Below are 19,563 nucleotides of genomic sequence, written 5' to 3' on the forward strand. Positions count from 1 at the left end.
CGTGGGAACTTTCCCTTGCTGCCATCTCTTTCCCCCACCAAGATGACAGAGCCTCGCCACAGTTTTTACCCCGGCCACTCACACAGGGGGTTTATCCCACTGTTTTTCACTCAAGTTTCCAAACCCAGAAGGGAATCAGCATCCTGCTCTCTAGGGATTCCCCAGGGCTACGCACCCAAAGGGATTTGTGAAGCTGGCTCATGAACTCTTTGGGCTCGTTCTAGGGTCTGCTGTGTCCTGCTTGACCCTTCAGGAGCTGCACTGGCCTCCTGCCTGGTCACTAAGGCTTCAGCAGGCACCCGTGAGGCGGCACCACGCTGCAGGCTCTTCCCAACTCTTTTCACTTGGCGCGTGCCTCTCTATTCCCCCCCCGCCCCAGGGGTGGGGAGACGCCCCGGGGTTAAGGGGAGCTGCCTAGCCAATCCCTCGGCTGGACTTTTTCCGGGCTCTTGAACTGATTTTTTTAAAATTTTGAATCTTCCGGCTGGGGATAATTCCAGACTACAAGATGGTAGTTCCGGGATTATCCCAGTCCCTATTCAGGCAAAATTGATGGTAATTCCTGATCAGCTGTCCCTGCTGGGGCAATCTTCTTCAGGCGTGTAGGTGGAGGAACAGATTCATCATCTATCTTATTACTGGTACAGAACTAATGAGCCTCATAAGTGAGATAGAGCCATGAACGACTGGTGCCTCCCAAGACTGTGTGTAGGGGGGAGGGCACAATTTTGGGGCAGCAGTGTCAGCAGCGGGGTGGTGAGTGGTGGCCGCCTTCAGAAGCCAGTGTTGGTGGCAGTGGGTGTGCTGGAGGGGGAGTGGCAGAGAGCAGCAACCACCACAGAAGCCAGTGGTGGCGAGTTTCGGGGGGGGCACATGTCCCCCCATGCTCTGCCTACAAGTCACCTATGGATAGAGCTCTCTCTCTCTTCTCAGAGCCTCTCCAGCCCAGTTTTACTTTCTGATGGCAAATATAAATTCCTCTCCTTGGAGGAATGATTTGTTCACTTGTAGTATTTCTTCATGACGTTACCACAGGAAAGATGTTGAGCAAATTACTTCTGTGCTTGGATCTGAATGTGGTAGGGCCCAGGGTCTGAAAGAAATATGATTTTCAGGATGATTCCTAGCCCAGGTCCTGAGATAATTCTGTTTCTGGCAGGTATTAGCCTCCCCTCAAGCACTGACAATTTCATTTTCCTGGTGCTGTGTTGCTGGCAAGGAGGGAGAGGAAGCCTTTGTAATAGCTTAGGCCAAGCCCATGGAAAACTCCTGGGAGGAAGACTGTGCCCCCTGGGTATGTCTATTGCCCAACCCACAAGATCTGCCTCTGTTACCCAAGGGTATAATGGATAAGGGTATAATAAAGGTACCAATAAGGATAAGCTTAGGCTCAAGCTATCTTTAGTCCAGAACCATGTGCCCTGATGACCAGGTCTGGATTGCATTCATACTGGATTTGGTAGCTAGTGGCTACTGCAGAGATGTCAACTGCTGGACAAGAAAGCTTGCTGTTCTTGTGTGGCAGGTAGAGATTTTTAGATGGTTGTATCATTGCTAGGTGTCATGATTTCAGTCATCTCAGCAGTGGTCTGGTACCCCTTACCTACAAGTCATCATATATAGACATTATTTCCTTCTCATTTTAAAAAATATTGTCTAGTGATGGCCAAAAATTTCTATGTGAGCTTTCTCTTCAGAAAAACTCCCGATAATTGATTTAACAAATTCCGAACTTTAAGAAAGAAAGAGCACAAGCATTTCCAAACCAAAGCATTTCTATTTCTAGCTGAAATATTTCATTTTTTTTAATAAAAAAAGATTCCGCTGAATCCAAAAGAAAGGGAAAGGCAATTTTTTGGAGGTCAAAATTTTCAGCAGAAACAACACAGACATCTAAAAAATAAATAAATAAAGTCTTGTATGTTAGATCATTCCCGCAGAGAGACATAATGCATTCAGGATACTTCTTAGTAGAGAAGTCTAAAGACATGATAGAATTGAATACAACAGCCTTTCACCTACGTGGAAGGTCCAACCAGCCATTACAACAATAGAAGAGTCCTATCAGTGTTGAAAGAAGAGGAAAAAGCTGGTTGTCTTATTAAAATCAATATCCATTTTCAGACTCTTCATCCACTACCATTTACAAGCACCTTTTGTACACACATGTTCTACAGAATGTCACATAGGGCATTCAAAATACCATGCACTGATGACATCCCAACAGTTGTTTCCATTCAGCTAGGCAGGAGGAAAATAATGTTCCTTTTGTGTAGATTTTTCTACTAAATCCTTCTACTGTAGCCACTGTCATGGCTGATAAATGACCTGGCAAAATTTGAACTTCCATACAAAAGTATTGTCTGCTACCACTTCCTAGGGTCAAGGTTTCTTCAACAAACTATACATTTTCTTCCACCAGCTAAACTTCAGGCGAGGTTTATTTTTCTGCAGCTATATATCATTAACTTCCAAGCAGTTTCCCACTCTCTTTGGAAGTAGTAGCCACAGATGTCAAATCGGTCCCAGTCACCAAGCACAGTGACAAAGGCAATTGCTTTTGATCAATTGGAAATGGAATGAATGTAAATAATTATGGCTTGACAGCTGAGGAAGTGGGAAGAGCTGCATTTATTCTTCATTGTCATCTATGGGCGGCTGATGTTCTAATGCAGGTCAACATTTGCCTACAGTGATTTGACTAATGTAAAATTTTAAAGAGTGCATGGGTTGTTTTTCAAACAGCTTGACATGTAGTGGGTTTTCATTTTCTCATTTCAAAGTAACAGTAACGTGGTGCTAACGACTTAAAAGGGGAAATGAAAGACCATTTGTAGCCTGTCCTCTCTTCCTTGGTGGTCTAGTGTGGCATTTCTTCTTGGGTGCTTCCTGTGTCCCAGTGAAGTGATCAGGAGGTGGGGTTGTGAGGTGATGACCATTAAATGCAATTGGAAACTAACAAAAAACTCACTCCCTCACTTTCTGAACATCCTTCACCCTGCAAGGTCAGGTCTTCTATGTCAGCCTCTCAGCAAAATCATTGAATCAGTTGTCTGTTGCTATCGATGCTGTTTTACTCTTATGTTTATATAAAAAGTAAAGGGGTTGTGATGATTTCTGACTTGGAATAAGGTAGTAGTGCCCAAACCTTCAGCCCTGTAGGTGACATGAGCAGTGCAGAGCCAGTCCACAGGTTGGATCCCATGTGGGGTTGGGGCCGGTGTGCCCAGATCCTGCATCAAGCTACCTGGATTGGGTCCCGTGCACCCAGATTCAGTCTTGCACCACCTGGTTCAGGCCCCACATGCCTGGTTCTGGCCTCAGACTGCCTGAATCATGCCCTGCACAGCCGTGGCACTGTGCACTCAATCCAGTGTTCAGGGCCACGCTATCCACCTACAGCACTCCCTCTGAGTCCAGAAATTTGACAACTGGGCAGTGGCAATTAATGCTGCTGCCTCTCATCCACCATCTAAGGGGAGCTCTGCCAGCTGGATGATGTGGATCCATTGGCCGTGGGTTGAGCAACCCTGGAATAAGGGCTGCCAGTCAGAGGAGGTTAAGAAATACCAGATAATACCAATCTAATAGAGAATGGCGTTGCAGCACCTGGGATTTGATCCCACTTCTTCCTTTAGCTTGATGCACGTGGACATCAGATTCTGCAAAATGAGGTTCATGATGTATATTCATCTGTCCCACACATGGTATCTGAGGCAAAGCCAAATGTTTCTTGCATAAGTGCAAGATATTAAGGCAGCTAAAGGAAAAATGCAGCATGTGTCTTATAAAATTGGAGTGCGTGCTTTAGTCTTCAGGTGATGCACTGAACTTGGTATGAGCCTCCATTGTCACCAGCTGTGGGAAATGGAAAGCAGCCATATTTTAGTTGTCAGTCACTTTAAGTATCATACTAACTGACTAACTCCTGTCAGTGCATGGAACAGCTACATGAAGACCCATGGTCTTGCTAACTTATGTCACCTTAAGGAATATGTTTTTGAAGATGGAGCCTTGCCAATAATTGAGAGTGGATCCTAGGCTATGTTGGTGCTTCTTAATGGATTTACACACTCATGTTTATGCCTGCCCTCGGGCCTTTGATCAACAAGAATGGGTCCAACTCTTGTCAGTTTGACATTTTCTTATTTTGCTGGGGGGGATATGTCCCATTTTTAAACCTTTTATAATGTACTGTTCCATGCACTAATGTATGTGATTGTGTGTGTTGGGGAATGAGCAGGGTTGTAAATTGTATGTGGGGACAGAGGAGTTGGCACATGGGGGAACACTACAGAATTTTAATTTGCTCAGGAAATGAAAGAACATCTCACTTGTAAAATTCAGTAGATTGGGAAAGACAGTAGAAAATAGAGAATGGAAAATGGCCAGTGTTTTATCTTCAAATCCTCCTGCCATTTTTGTTTGGGCTTGTTCAGCATCAGATTAGCACACAAGAGCCAAGGGATCTGTAACAGGAGGAGCATCTAGGGTCGCCATGCTCTCCCCTAGTTGCCCTCTGTACTGCGCCAAGCTGCCTACGAGCAGCCTCTATTTCACCCGCCACATCTTTGGTCTTATTTATATTGAAGAGAGGCTGCCTTTCATCCTCTTGTCCATGGTTCTTCTGCTATCACTTGCCCTGTTCCTCTAATGGGCGTTTCATGCACCCTGGCCTTATGGGCTATGCGTGGCTCCAACCATCCCTATACCGTGCCCCAAGCCTCGCAGATGTATTGGATGTTCTTCGGTCTTACTTGACACCTCACTTTCACAGGGGCCCTCTGCAGCCCTGTCTCTCTTGCTGCGCCTCCCTGGGTGCTGGGGCCCTCAGTGACCTTGTCACTCTCTGCCTTACTAGGCACTCGGAGTTGGCACATGCCCGATACTGTGTCCTTTTCATGCTCGGAGTTGGCACACTCTTAAATACTGCACTCTTTTTGGCATTTGGGGTTAGCTCACTCCCCATGTTGCCTTTCTGGCCTTCGTCGGTCACTGCCTCTCTGGGGCTTCTTGCTGCCACTCTCTGGGGTTGGGATCTCCATGTGGCTGTGGGTCCCGTATGAGGCCTCCTCCAACCCCTAATAGCCTCACCCAAACCTCCGGTCTGACAGTAAACAAAGCACAAACTCCTTGGCTATAACATAAATCTAAACCATCTGACTATAACAACATTCGAGCCACTCCAGGGTTTCTCCATCTCTCACCAGTATTGCATTGTTCAGGCATTCGGACCTCTTCCTTTTCCTTACTCAGGCAGAACTCCCACCCCCTTGATTGCCAGCAGGGAACTGCCTGCGTGGCCTCAGCCCTGGGGTTTAAATGGGAGCTAGGCCCCGCCCCTTCCGGTCACCTGACCTTAGTGCCCTGCTACAGGATCCATTCATGCAGGATGCTTTTCTGAAACTGTGACGTCTGTAATATTGGGATGTTATATCTAACTAGAATAACTTGCCTTACAATATCTCTGGTTCCTTCTGCTTGCTTTTGAGCTGGAAATACAATACTAAATCTAGGTACTTTGGCTTCTGGGGGAATTGGAACACAGGGAGGTAGGCACAGATATTGAAATCAAAGTAAGTTTCCCCCCACAACAAAGCTTAGGAATCAAGATTTGGGTAGAGTTCCACAATGGTTTCAAATTGATTTACCTATTCCTTTGGGGCTACTGGTAGCCATTCTGTAACGGCATTTAACTAACTTCAGAAATTGAGTAAGGACAAAGCAGATCACATTTTAGCATGTGTGTAGTGAGATAAGCCTCAGGGGAGGTTATTAAAACTCAGTTTTGATCTGCAGCACACTCTGGAAACCACAGTTAAAGATGCCCCTTGTAGTTACTTAAATTGTTTTATAGACCTAAAGCATGAACATTGGTCGTTCCAGCCCAACAACAACAGGGTTTGAATTTTGACTAGATGAGCACATACTAAAATGCAACTTGGTCTAGATTTCTATCATCGTAACTCTAAAACCTGGTCAGAACAAGACCTTGGGTCTTCATGTAGCTGTATTCACTTAACTTCATGGTATTGCAGATTTCTTATCCTGAAGAACTTGCACTTGATCTAATTGTTGTTTCCAGAAGTGCTTATTTCCAGTTCTGCTTTGCGCAAGTGCAAAAATGGCAAGTCTCTTATAACTTTCAGTATCTTGCAGGTATATGCTCTTCTGAATCAATTACCTGAATGAGTAAACAAAACGGAGTCGGGTCTTCAGCTACAACAAGTCGGCCAAGCTCTGGGTCACGTCCTCAAAGTGAATTTCTTCATTAACCAGTTGGTTTTCTTCCAGGTTGGTTATCTGTGACCCTCTACATATGTAGAAGACTTTTGTCTCCTAAACAAATTTAAGCATTTAACTAATGGCATCTTTAATCTAGGTTTCCAGAGTGTCTTGATGACCAAAATGCAACTTTACAAGGTTTTCCTGTCTTGCTTTTTTTCCCTGAAAGATCAGCTTGGAAAGCAATGGTGGACAAAATCATTTTTCAGCCTAGATGAAGTGCATAAAATTATTAATTGATTTTATAGCGCTTTTTGAACTCTCTTGTTCAATAATAAATGATTCCAGTTATAAAATAACCAGTGCACTCCTTGTTACTGCCTCCTCTGTGAACAGTGACAGCCTACTGCTTGTATTAATATAGACCATATTGAGCAATAGTAGAGCATATGCAGTGTTGCAATTCAACATCACCACTAAAATCATGATAGAAGACTATCAAGACTTAACTATGTCAAGGTAAGGACCTGGTGAGTTAGTCTGGTCTTCAGAAATGATCTTCAGTGGTTATATCCAGGTTATAGGAAACAAAGTTGATTGCCAATCAAGGGCTGAATGACAGTTAATTTGTCTGTTCAAATCAACTGTCAGACACCAATTAAGGAGGTCTCCTGCAGTTGTTAATTAAGGAGCAGTGAGGGACTGATTAACCATTTGGCATTGTATTTGTTGCTTTACCCCAGGAAGTGGTTTAGGGAATCAGTCAGTTTTATAGCAGTGCATTTTAATACATGATGGGCAAATGTGTGTCCTGGTACTTTTTGAAACACATAAACACGGTGTGCTGTTATTGACAATTAACTACTTGTTGCTTTGGGTTTATCTGTATGAGCATAATGGGGATGGCAGTGCTGTTGTTGGATGAAACACCTATCACTTGACTCAAGAAAAATAAAGTAATTTTCCCAGAACTGAATGTCTGCTATTTTGGGATGGAGTCCATGCAGGGAGCTATACTGCTCCTGCTCCCTATTTAAGACGCATACTTGCTGTAGTGAAATACATTTCCAGTGATGCAAGTGGCAAATTTTACTTATTTGTTTTGCAATCAGAGATTGGGTTATTGACCCATAGCCATAGAAATGTGTAGACAGTAGAGCAGTGCCTGTAATTTTAACATTCCCTATGCATTCCCATTTATAAAAATCATTGTCTCCTGTTTTTACTGTCATCCAAGAGCCATTTCTGCTCTCCTCTTCTCCCTCCCACCCTCAAATAAAAAAAAAAATGACTGTGTTATTTTCAAGTATTAAACAGCTTTTGGGGAAGTTAAAATTTTCTAATAAGGAAAAAAAAAAAAGAGCTTTATTGTGTATCTATCTTTAAGAACAGCTTTGTCACCACAGCTGAAAAAATGAAGCTATTCAGGGAAATAGTTCCTCAGTCATAAGTGGGGTTTTTTTTTAATTGCTCTAGTGCAATTTGTGAACTACAACTGCCCTCTTTTAAGGAGTCGCAGCCATTTGTAAAACTTAGGAAAGATTAAATTATGGGACGCTCCAGTTGCGTTTTATAAGACGTTTCAAAACAATAGCATTTAAGAAATGCGTGGTGTGTGACACAAAATATGTCAAGACATCCATCATTAGAACTTCCTTAGGTTGTCAGTGAAGTCCAGAAGCGCAATTCCTGACTCGGCATATAGCATAACCTTTACCAGCTCTCATTGGCACACTAGAACAGAAAACAAACTTCAGGCCTGAAAACTCCCGCAAGAGAAAGGAAAGCAAACACCCGGAGAGAAGCATTCTCCTAAGAAAAAGATAAGGTATGAAACATGCATAGATTTCATCTGAAACGATATCAATGAGAATTATTCAAAATATAGTAGTAGACTGTTCTTTGAAATGGAGGCATCAGCAAGCCCTCGCCTTTCATTGGAAGCCAGCTCTTTTTCTAGGACTGCTGAGGTGTTTGCTTTGAAAGCATGCTCAGTATCATCATCATCAAACATAAAATATTCAGTATTTCACGCCTTAAAGCATCTCGCAGCCGGTTGGAGTGGCGTGCTTCAGCCATTGCTTGCAGTTTGGTTTTAAAACTGTTAAGTGGGACACGAGAGTTGAGATGAGGAGGGCAAGTTTGGCAAACAGAGTATTTCACGGTCGTTGCCCATTCTCAGTCCACTCGTGTGAACCACTGGGATATAAGTGCCTATGTGACCAAGATTGCGAAGGGACCACTCGCCATTTCTGTAACCTCCTTCTCAAGATAATGAATCTTACCAGCTGTGTTAGCAGAGAGCCATTAAACACTTTTGGGCAAGAATGATAATGGCCATGTGCTTTGTAGCTGGTTTGGCTAGCAGCTGGTATCTCCAATAATCTCTGATTTTTTTTCCTTCAAGAAAAAAACAGGTGTACAAATTGAATGTATACAGTATACTTCTGTCTTAGGTACTTAGGGCCATGCCAGTTGAGAACTTCCCAAACAGAGCAGAGTTATTCTCAGCAGCTATGAGAGGGAAACCTGTTATTTTTCACCATTGTTCAGATGCGGGACTGAAACACAGAAAATATGAACCCTGGATTGCAAAGGTTTTTAGGTGCTGCTCTGTGAAATTCAAAAGTTGCCACAGGGGTTAGGAGCCCAGCTCGCTTTGAAATGAGTAAGTCAGTCCTAAGGTAACCCTCACTAGGATTGTCCCAGCTTCTGAGGGCTGCAACTAGTCATCCTGTCTGCCTTTTTTTTTCTCCCTCTTTTTCCCTGCCACACCGATGCCAAGTTACAGGGTCCTCTTGCTTCAGCCCTTGATCTGAATGTAATGCCCCACTCCTAGGGTCTGCATTTCCTCTCAGTCTCTTTACTCGGCCGATTCCAGTCTTTCTGCTCAGCGGGCTTGGGTATGCTTGCACAAGCTGGAGTCAAAGCAGTAGCTATGGTGCAGACAGCCCCTGTGACAGAGCAAGGATCCCCTATGTTCTGGTGCCTCATGGGTGCACTTTGCTGTGACCCACTCCCCGCTTTTGACGTGTTTTGTATCATCGCTTCCCTTTTCATTTCCATGGCAATGAGAGATGAGTGATTCATGCTTAGTGGATCCTTCCCACTCTCGATGGCTGAGGTCACTCATCTTGCATCTCACAGTCCTCTTAGGAGATGAAACGATCCTGCTGATCTGCACTGCATGCTGTGCCTTAGTGCTTCACTTCCCTCCACCGGGATCAGAGCCTTGCGACCTCCTGTTAATATTTTAGGACTGTCTACAAATGCAAGCACCGTGCAATTACAATCCTTCCATCCCTCCTCACACCCCTTCTTAACTATGCATCACTTTTGGGAAGACATTAAGATTGCCTGAAACCCAACATAGTCTCAGGCCAATGCATTTTTACTTAGACAAGGAACTTAATTAATTTACTGCTCAGCCAAGTTCAAAGAGGCACTTTTAAATAAGTACCTGGACTTGCAGCCCTTTCATCTCCAGGCTTTTGTTTAACGCTGAGCAAGATCAAAGTGGCATTTCAGCGAGATGGATGGAAAGCCCTTACGAAATGAGCCGTCCGGGCCATTACTGAGCACAGACTAGCTGTGGAGCTCTCACAAGAGTGATCTTTCCTGGCTGAGCCATAATAACTTCTTAGCATTATGCTATGAAGCATATTTGACTAGAGTAGTGACCCAGAAATGTAAAGGAATGAATGAAGAGACTGACCATGAAACAAGTTAGCTCAAAACTGGAGCTGTGACCGTGCAAGTCCTTTGCTTTGTAGTAGGGAGTCTGGAAACATTGAGAACCGTGCCATATGCTGGTGGTCTCCGGGCTTCCAGGCTGTCTGCCGCAGGCCCAGGATATTAGGAGCCTGGGCTCCCCAACAGACTTGCCAGGACTTTAGAAGTCTTGGGGACCACAGCTGAGCTGGGAGGACAGAGTTTGTTCTTCTAAGCTCCATCTTGCCTGAATATTTTTGTAACCAAATGCTTTATTATTAAGCTATTTTTGCTTTTGCCCTTTCCAAGACATTTTGTAAATTCTTTCTTTTTACAAAATGGCATAGTTTTTTGGTTTTTTTAGAGGTTGGAATCTTCTTGCAGTGTAAGTCTCTTTTTCCCTTTCTCATTCTGCTGATAATCTCATCTCTATTCTGTCTCTTGTTTGAGGCCATGTGTTCCTCCGGATCTCAATAATGTAGTCTCTGCAGTTTTGCTCAGGACGGAAGCTGTGGCACTTGCACTTTGACCTTCCTATGTGATTTTTTCCAGCCAAAAAGGCCACTGATCTTGTGGAACAAATCCAGTCCCGTGATATTATGCAAAACATGTGGACTGCACTGCAGAAAAATTGGTTACTATGAGGGCAGGTCTGCAGTCAAGAAACATGTCTGCTAATAAGCAAGCTAGAGAGACAGAGATTTTCAGCTGGCTACTATTTTTTCCTCTATTATAAGTTGCACTATTGCTTTTTTTCCCCTTCTTCCCGAAGAAAGAACAAGTTAATTTAAAGAGTCATCTTTGACATTGCTATATGTATTGATAAATTGCTTTGAAAGTGGCTGTAGCTGGGAGGGACTGTACAGTCTGCTCATTAGAACAGAGACCATCAGGTCTAGGTGGGAGGATGGTGGTCTAATACTTACTTTGCATGCAGGCGACATCTGATGTCTAAGAGCATTTTTAAATTTTATTTTCCTTCCGGAAAATGAAAATGAAAATAGGGGTGGGATCGTGATGGATGCTGAGAATAAGGAAAGGGAAAAAGGAACCTTTTAATGCTGCTCAATGCAAATTCCATCAGTGTATGTATGTGCGTGTGCAGAGATGCATGTATATATGCACAGTAGTATGGCTTGGTGGTGGTAAATGGCAAGCACTGCCACAAGCCAAATGCAAAGCTAAATTCTCTTTCTTGCAGGGTATCTAGTACCCCATCAGAAATGCTGAACACCTTTAGCTGCTGTCATATGTCACTGCATGGGCTAACATTTCAAATATTAAATAGGATAAAATGACAGTACTATGACCACAGGGATGGTTTTGTAGTCCTGGGAGACGTCAACTGATTTCAGGGCACCACTCAGCTAGGTACTACATACATGGAGAGCAATAAGCAGCCCCAGTCACAAATAGCTTTTGGTTGAAGAGACTAGACAGAAGTTAAATGTCTTCCCCAAGGTCATTCCAGACATCTTTGCTGGATGGGACTTGACTTTGGATCATGTGAGCTTTAGTCTGAATCCTTCTAGTTTCTTGCTCCTCTGTGACTAACAGATGCTGTGTTAGATGCTGGGTATGGTTTTAGAGGTAGCTGTTTAATAGGAAGCCTTAAAGTGCACTGTGCACAAGAAGGATAAATTTGGATCAAATTCCCAACGGTCTCTTCCTGAGACTTTGAAGTCTTTTGGTGACTAAGGCCTGAAATACATCCAGTTCTTTTGCTTTCCCTGTTTGTTTTTGTTTGCTTCTCAGAACACAGTAAAACTTTAAGCAAATATTGAGCTTGAACTAGGTCCTTAATATTCATGATAACATTATTCATACGTGTAAATAAGCATTTTTGGATAGTCCGGGACACTGAAAAAATAAACATCTTGAGGAATTTGTTACTGCATGGATGTGCATAATACAATCTTCTAGTTCAGCTGGATTTTACATTGCAAATGCAAATGCAAGATCAAATCAGGAACCAAACGGGAACTTAATAAACCGTCCTTTCAGATACGAAGTGAGGAAATAGCTGTATGCATCTTCCCATTAACTTAAATGAAGGAAGGAATAGATACCTCTGGGGTGGGAATTACTGGGTGGCTTAGTTTGGTCTGCATTACATGGAAAGTCAGATTGTAGTCCCTTCCTTATGATCTAAGAAGTGTATACTCCAGAAACAATGGGAAAAAACACATGGCAGAGGATAAAGCTAAGGCCAAGGCTTCTGGGTTCTTGGTTCTACATTCATGGGATTAGAGGACTGGAAGGAACTGGTTATGACAGGCCCTAACTTATACAATTCCTTTCATGAACTGATTATTATGGACTTACTGTGACGTGTGACTGCGGATAAATGTCTGACTTCACTATTCAGGAAAGCGTCTGAATATATGTTTGGGTCCCTGGGACTGAAGTAATGGTCAAGTTTTATACCCACATGTCAGAGCCCTCCAGAATCCAGCTCCCTGAGCTTCTGTTTGTTCATCTTTGAAAAGGATAAAATAATACTAGTCGCCTCATCTCCAAGATCATAAATAAATCCCACACTGTTTAGAGAGCTAAGGGTTCTAATGAATCATCCTGAATCTTTATAGTAAGAATAAAATTGTAGGCTTTTTGTCAGTCCTTTCTCTTTTTCAGAGAAGAGGAAAGGGGCAAAGGAACCCCCCCTCCCAAGCTATTACTACAGGTAAAGTATAATTAATTGTACACTGGGATAAGCCACTTTTGGATTCAAATAGAAAGGGGATAAATTGTGGATGGTAAGGAAGGCTCTCATCTTTTTCCTGTTTGGGCTGCCTAGTTTTTTTTTACAGCACATATATACATTAGTCACTCTGGGCCCCAGGTAGACCAATGCATGTTAAATAGTCTTATATTTAGCAGCAGCAAAGAAATAGCCTGTATTCCTGCTGGCGTGAGGCAAGTCAAAAGGCTTATATTTTTTCAATTCTGCTTCCAAAAACTAAATAAGATCTTGTTAGGATTTCTATGCAAAGCAGAAGGGGTGAGGGGAAGAATAAAATTCATTCCTTTGAACTTTTGAAGATAAGAACTTGCTTTAATGAGGAATGAGATTCATACTTCAGAAGGGAACCATAGTATCGTAATTGGGTTTGAAAAATACACTATAATAGAATACCAGATATTATTATCAGGTACAGTGGATCTGAGAAGCATCCAAAGAACAATCAAGGTCACATATCGGGTAAACAGATTTTTGTATCTAGATGTATTGTAGTCTGACACGTTCAGAAATATAGATAGCAGATTTATAATCTATACATGCAAGGCTTTTGGCGCTCGTTTCTACCTCCTTCAAGAAGACTCTGATGATGTTTTAATATTTTAGTCATTTATCCAAGTAGACAATAGAATAATTGCATAACCAAGAGTGACAAATCTTTTGATGAGACTGGACTCTGGTGGCTGAAAATACTCAAGAAGCTGTCTTTTCTTTAAATCTGTTTCAAAGACGTCCTGATTTTTTGGGCAGTTGCCTTATTAAAATGTAATATTTGCTGATCAGCCCTTTTAATACCTTTCAAACTATCATTAGGTAGCAAACCAGATAAAAGGACATCTTTATACAGAAAGCTGTGGATATATAAATTGAGCAGAATCTAAAGATTATGTAAGTTTTTGGGTTAAACACTGTATTGCATGAATTTGCACTCATTAAATATAAGAGGTTTTTTGGGCTCTTTTTTTTTTGGCATTTCATATGCTTTAGTCCTCCTCCTATTCAAACAAAGATGCAGTGTGGTAGGAAAAGGCCAACATTAATCATTTGGACAGTTTTAAAGCTGGCTGGAAATCAGGGCCTGTGAGAGTTCATATTAGGAAGAGGTAAAGACTGTATTGCCCAAGCTTGCAATTCATCCACGTTTGTGCATTTCGGCACCATAACTAATCTGGTCAAGTGTAGAAGGAATATAGTGTGGTTAGATATTCCCTAGCACAGTGGTACTCTTTTGTACCAGGACCCATTTGTAAACATTGATGGCCAGTCCTGACCCGGTGTCGCTCACTCCTGACTCACTACTCCCTGCCCCCAGTTCCCAGCCCCCCCCCGTGTGTGGGGCAGGGGGAACTCAAGCAGCCCCTTGCAGGCTGGAACTCTACTAGACTGCAAGGGAAAACCCATGGTTTCCCACACTGTTCTTTTTTAAAGGAGAATCCAGTTTTAAAGTTTGTTGATCCATTTTTTTTTTAAGTTTGTTTGCGACCCTTTCATATATTCCTGTGACCCAAAGGCTGAGAAATGCTGTCCTAGCAGATATTATCTTTAGCAAGTAGGAGAAAGGAGCCCAGGTGAAAATGATGAATCTGAACAGCTCTCTAACACCAGATGTTGGCGTACTGCATCCAGTTCTGGGTGCCACACTTCAAGAGGGATGAGGCTAGCATTGAGAGGGCTAAAGGGCCTGAACCTGTTCAGCCTCCACAAGAGAAGGCTGAGAGGGGATCTGGTGGCCATTTACAAACTCACCGGGGGGCCAGCAAGAATTGGGGGAGGCTCTGTTCCCCTGGGCACCACCTGGGGTTACTAGGAATAATGGCCACAAATTGTTAGAGAGTAGGTTCAGGCTGGACATCAGGAGACATTACTTACAGTTAGGGCTGCCAGGCTCTGGCATGGGCTCCCAGATGAAGTGGTGCTCTCTCCTACCTTGGGGGTCTGCAAGAGGAGGCTGGACAGATATTTGGCTGGGGTGATATGATCCCGGCACCCATTCCTGCTCGGGGCAGGGGGTCAGACCTAGTGATCTGTTTAATTCCCTTCTGACCCTAAGTACTATGATACTATGTTGCAGGTAGCTGCTAATTTTACAAAGGGCTGGTGGTGATAGAACAACATTTATATCCAAATGCTAGAATGGCTAAGATACACCTTCTTAATTTAGTTCTTGAGACCATCTTTATCTGGTATCCACGCCTCAACATTTGGACAGTTTGTAAATGGAGAAAATAGTATGATCAGTGTCCATGAGGCTTTTGTGATTGAAAAAGGGTGCCTGAAATTCAAAACGGCAGATGCTACTCATTTGGAGGCCAAGCACACGCCGGGCCTCAGTGATCGCTGAAGAGATGGAATTTGAAGTATTCATACGTTCTTGAATTGGTTTGACCTTTGCCTGCTTTAAGGCACAATGTGATTATGATTCATCAAACTAAAACAACCATCTTAATGTCTCTTAATCATCTCTGCTTATTCAGTTAAGAGGAAGTGCTGTTTCTCCTGATGACTTTACAGGTGGTACAGCCTCTGCTATGAATACCAGTCATATTCCCCCTTCAGTCATGGATAGGCTCCCATTTATCAAAATGACAGCCAGCCAGCCAGCCAAAGAACTTGTCAAAATGGACTGATAAAATTAGCTGGAATCAATACTCCATTCAAAGTAATAAGATTAAGCCTATTGGAAAGTAGGTTTCATTTAATCTTGCTGACTGAAGATGACATGGTTTCAGAAAGACTTGATTTCTGCAATAACCAGAGGTAGATAAACACAGATCAATGTACCGTACTTGTTGACTAGATACCCTTGATATGAAAAATAAAGCATTGGATGGAAAGAATGCTGACAAATGTCTGGACTATTGTCACAGTTAAATGTGATGGGAGAAGTTAGGGTACAGTGTTTGGGGATTTATTGCAGTATTTTATATGAATGCCAAACAATGTCAGACACAGGGCTAAGTTTAGGTTTACACCATTGTATACCTCCACTGATTTCACTGAAGAAGAATTTGGCTTGGTATTTATCCTTGTTAGGTCACGTCTACACATGTGTTAATGCACATTAACTAATCGCTCCTAGATTTGATACCTGCATTTGCTGGTATCAAATTTAGCTGCAGTTAGCTTAAATTAATGGTCACTAAGAGTGCACGTGTGTAGATGCATGCCCTTAATGTGCATTAATGTAGGCTAATGCACATTAACACATCTGTGTAACACGCCCTTACTGATTCATCTGAAAGAAGAATCAGTGCTGGCCCAATTCATAAAGGTGCTTAAAAATACACCCAACTTCAAGCATGGGAGCAAGCCCACTGACATAAGTGCAGTGATTCTCATAGTTTGTTTGCTACAGACTTAAAGACTTTTCTCAGTTGAGGAAAAGTCATTTATCCAAGTAGACAATAGAATAATTGCATAACCATTCCATAAATCTTTATCCTACATTCTTGAAAGAGACATTATTGTACCTGTCTGGCTTGTGAAGAAACTTGTCACCCATCACATTCTGTAATACATATAAATATTAGGCCTGTGCGAGTAGGCAGCTATTGAATCTGGCTTTGGATCCGGCTGCTTTGGATGCCAGGGATCTGATCCAGAGCTCTGGACTGGGTTCCCACTTTGATTTGGCTGAAGTGGCTCCGAAGCTTCAGAGCCATCTCGGAGATCTGGCCGTAGAGTATAACGGGGAATCAATGAGATATCTATAACGTTGTTGTTTTTTGTCTGATTTGGATGGAGATTGTAGTTTATGCTGACAGCATGAAGCCTGCCATGTTTCAAAGAGGTTAGTGGAGGGGCTTGGGGGGAACTGCGCCCCAAATTCTTGAAAGCAAAACTCATGTCATGTGTACATGTTACACCACAGGGGGGTGGAAACTGCAGGGGTCATGGCCCTTGGTGAGGCCATGAAGCCTGCCAAGTTTCAAGAAGATCGGTGCAGGGGTTTGGGGGGAACTGCACCTCAAGCTGCAGACGAGCAAAACTCATGACAAGGGTGACACTGTGTGTTAAAGCACAGCAGGGTGAAAGCTGCAGGGATGGTGGCCCCTGCTCCAAAGTGGCTCTGAAGCTTTTCTGTAGTGGTTTACATTAAGAAACCCAGTGCTTTGATCTAGACATGCCGCTTCTCGCGTCCAAAGCTTCTCTGGATCCGAAGCACGGTCTGAAGCCTCGCACAGACCTGATAAATATGTGAAGTCTTACACAATAATTCTCACCACTGAACCAGTGACTCCATCTGAACAAAATAGAGATTATACTGGTGGTTTGTGGGCAGCAGTCGGAAAAATCAATGGGATTTGTGCGCAGCCCTTAGTGAGAGAGTGCAGCAGAGCTGGGAATGTAGAGGCACAAATTCAGTGTGTTCGATTCTTGACTGCTTCTTGCTTGCTTGTGAGCCCACGGCAATGTCTTAATGCACCTGAACACTAAGAGTGTTGTGACACTTTCTCTTGAATGAGGCATCTTGCTTTTAACCCTGCTGTTGTCCTCCTGCAACTTATGTTGCTGTGATGCATCTTGTGGAGAGGTGCACGTTAGGTTTACTTAGAAATGGATACCAAGTTGTTGGCGCTAAGGTAAAAAGCCTGACACAAGATGGGATCATATTGACCAGAAGTGCTGGGATCGGTGGAGATGTTTCCAGGTTGTCAGTGGGAGCAGGCTCTGGCAGAGATTTTTTTTTTTATGAAAGTTCATCATATCTGGAGATCATTCCCTCCTTTCTCTTTTAGATCTGCTAGAGCAGGGGTGCTCAATCCTGGCCCATGAGGCAAATCCACTCCCTGCAGGAGTCTCTGGGGTCCAGAAATTTGGTGATGGGGGCATAGTACCAGCAATTGCCCTGTGGGAAGCCTTAGGGGCTGGATAACGTGCTGGATCCATGGGCAGAAATGGTCCTGGTCCGATCTGGGGACATTGGGGCCAGCTGGAGGTCTCCAATCCTTCGTATTGGGGCTGAGGGAGATGGAGCTGGTCTTCAGGAGGCAGTGCAGGACCTGATCATGGCTCACATGCAGACTGGCCCTGTATCTCGCATGCAGACTGGCCCTGGCCCAGGCAAGCAAAAGATAGAGCATCACTGTACTAAAGTGAGGATCGGTTAGCTTTGCTGCATTTGAGGAGGGTTAAGGAGGTGCCTGGAGAGACCTGGTGATAGGTAGAGAAGCAGGTGCATGCAACATATATGAAATGCAAAAGAGAGGAATTATGCAGGAAGGTCTGAGTCCAGATTTCAGCAGCTACCTGATCATAGTGAAAATGAGAGCCAGGTGTAGTGATAAGGAGATGCATGAAGGAAATGCTAAATGGTGTTGTATAAAGACAAGACCCAAGACAAGACCCAGGATGGATCTTCCCATCAGGATGGTCAGAGGCATTTTTAAAGAAGTAATTTCTTAAAAATCAATTCAGGGCTTTGATTAGCTGCAATCCCTTCCCTTTGGGATGAAATTGCCATGTAGGCATACTCTATTTTTCATGAATTTAGAGGGAGACCTGGGTGAGACTCCCAGGTTATATAAGGGCCACCACTCCACGAGCTGTAGTTCTAGCCATATGGAACGTCTTTATCTATATTGCAAATTGCCTATCTGTTAGCATATTTGACTGAGAGGTGCTTTGCTTTCATAGTAATTCACTGAGGACTGCATTCCCCTTAACATGTCTCCTGTGTCCCAGGCCCAGGTCCCAGTGAAGTGAAGTGCCTTATTTGGGTAAATCCTCAGTAGATGCTATTTATTGTCTGCCCTAGTCCCACTCCTTTCACTGCCTGGATGGGTTAAAATGATCTGCTCTCCTCCTGCATGCTGATGTCAGCACCTATGTTGGATTGGGCTCATTGTAGGCATATGAAGGAGAAATGCAAATTGCATCTAGGGAGAAATGCAAAGTGCTGCATCTAGGGAGGAAAAATGTCCAGCACACCTACAGCCTAGGAAATGACCTGCTGGGTGGCACGGAAGTGGAAAGGGATCTTGGAGTCCTAGTGGACTCCAAGATGAACATGAGTCGGCAGTGTGACGAAACCATCAGAAAAGCCAATGGCACTTTATCGTGCATCAGCAGATGCATGACAAATAGGTGATACTTCCCCTCTATCGGGCGCTGGTCAGACCGCAGCTGGAGTACTGCGTGCAATTCTGGGCGCCGCACTTCAAGAAGGATGCATATGATGGCTAATTAAAAAAAGAATGAACTCAGCGATGTTCATTCTCTGTCAAGTTAAATCTTTAGGAACAATGCTGTTTGTGTCCTCATTTCCTCCCACTTGTTGAGATATTTCAGAACCATATGGTAAGGGCTGTTTGTCACAATGTCATACCACTGAAAATGCCATCAGCTCAAGATGACAGAGCTGAGCCAGCCTCACGTACAAGACTGTTTCCATAAAGCCATGTGACAAAGCCCTGGGGCTGTCAGTAACATTGTCACCGCACCTTAATTTTTGTGGACCCAATAAAATATGTCTTCTCATGATGTATACACCATCTGAGGGTTCTTCATCCTTATGCATTTATGGGACTGGTGAGAGTTAAGAGCGTAAGTGTGTCAAAACCTGGGTCAGGTCACAGGTGGATCTAGCCTGATAACCTGCAGATGGTAAGTAGTTAAGCAGAATATATGCAGAGCAGTCTATTCCCTTCTCCTCTCCCCTTCCAGATTCCAGAATTCAGACAGGTAGCAAGACCTAATTATTGGGTTGCACTCCTAGCTCTTGTCTGAAATGCCTATGGAGAGACCAGTCTTTCCTGAATTTGTCCATTCTCCTCTCAAATCCAGTTCAAGCGTCAGCCTCCCCAACATCCCAGGGCAATGAGTTCCACAAGGTAACTACACACTGTGTGAAACAGAACTTCTCTCTGTTGCAAACCTGAGCAGGG

The 19,563-nt window shown here is 43.5% G+C and overlaps 1 protein-coding gene across 1 annotated transcript in view; it reads right to left on the reverse strand.

Moving 5' to 3' along the window:
* Positions 1-1,158: 1,158 nt before the first annotated feature.
* The window catches only part of LOC149857762 (endogenous retrovirus group 3 member 1 Env polyprotein-like), a 38,715-nt gene continuing 20,310 nt past the window's right edge, over positions 1,159-19,563 (reverse strand). The window contains exon 2 of the mRNA XM_090063563.1: positions 1,159-3,858. The gene's annotated coding sequence lies outside the window, so the exon portion shown is untranslated. The remainder of the gene's footprint in view (positions 3,859-19,563) is intronic.

Source organism: Crocodylus siamensis, chromosome 9 (genome assembly GCF_052110815.1).
Source record: "Crocodylus siamensis isolate JL-2025a chromosome 9, ASM5211081v1, whole genome shotgun sequence".
NCBI classification, from domain to species: Eukaryota; Metazoa; Chordata; order Crocodylia; family Crocodylidae; genus Crocodylus; species Crocodylus siamensis.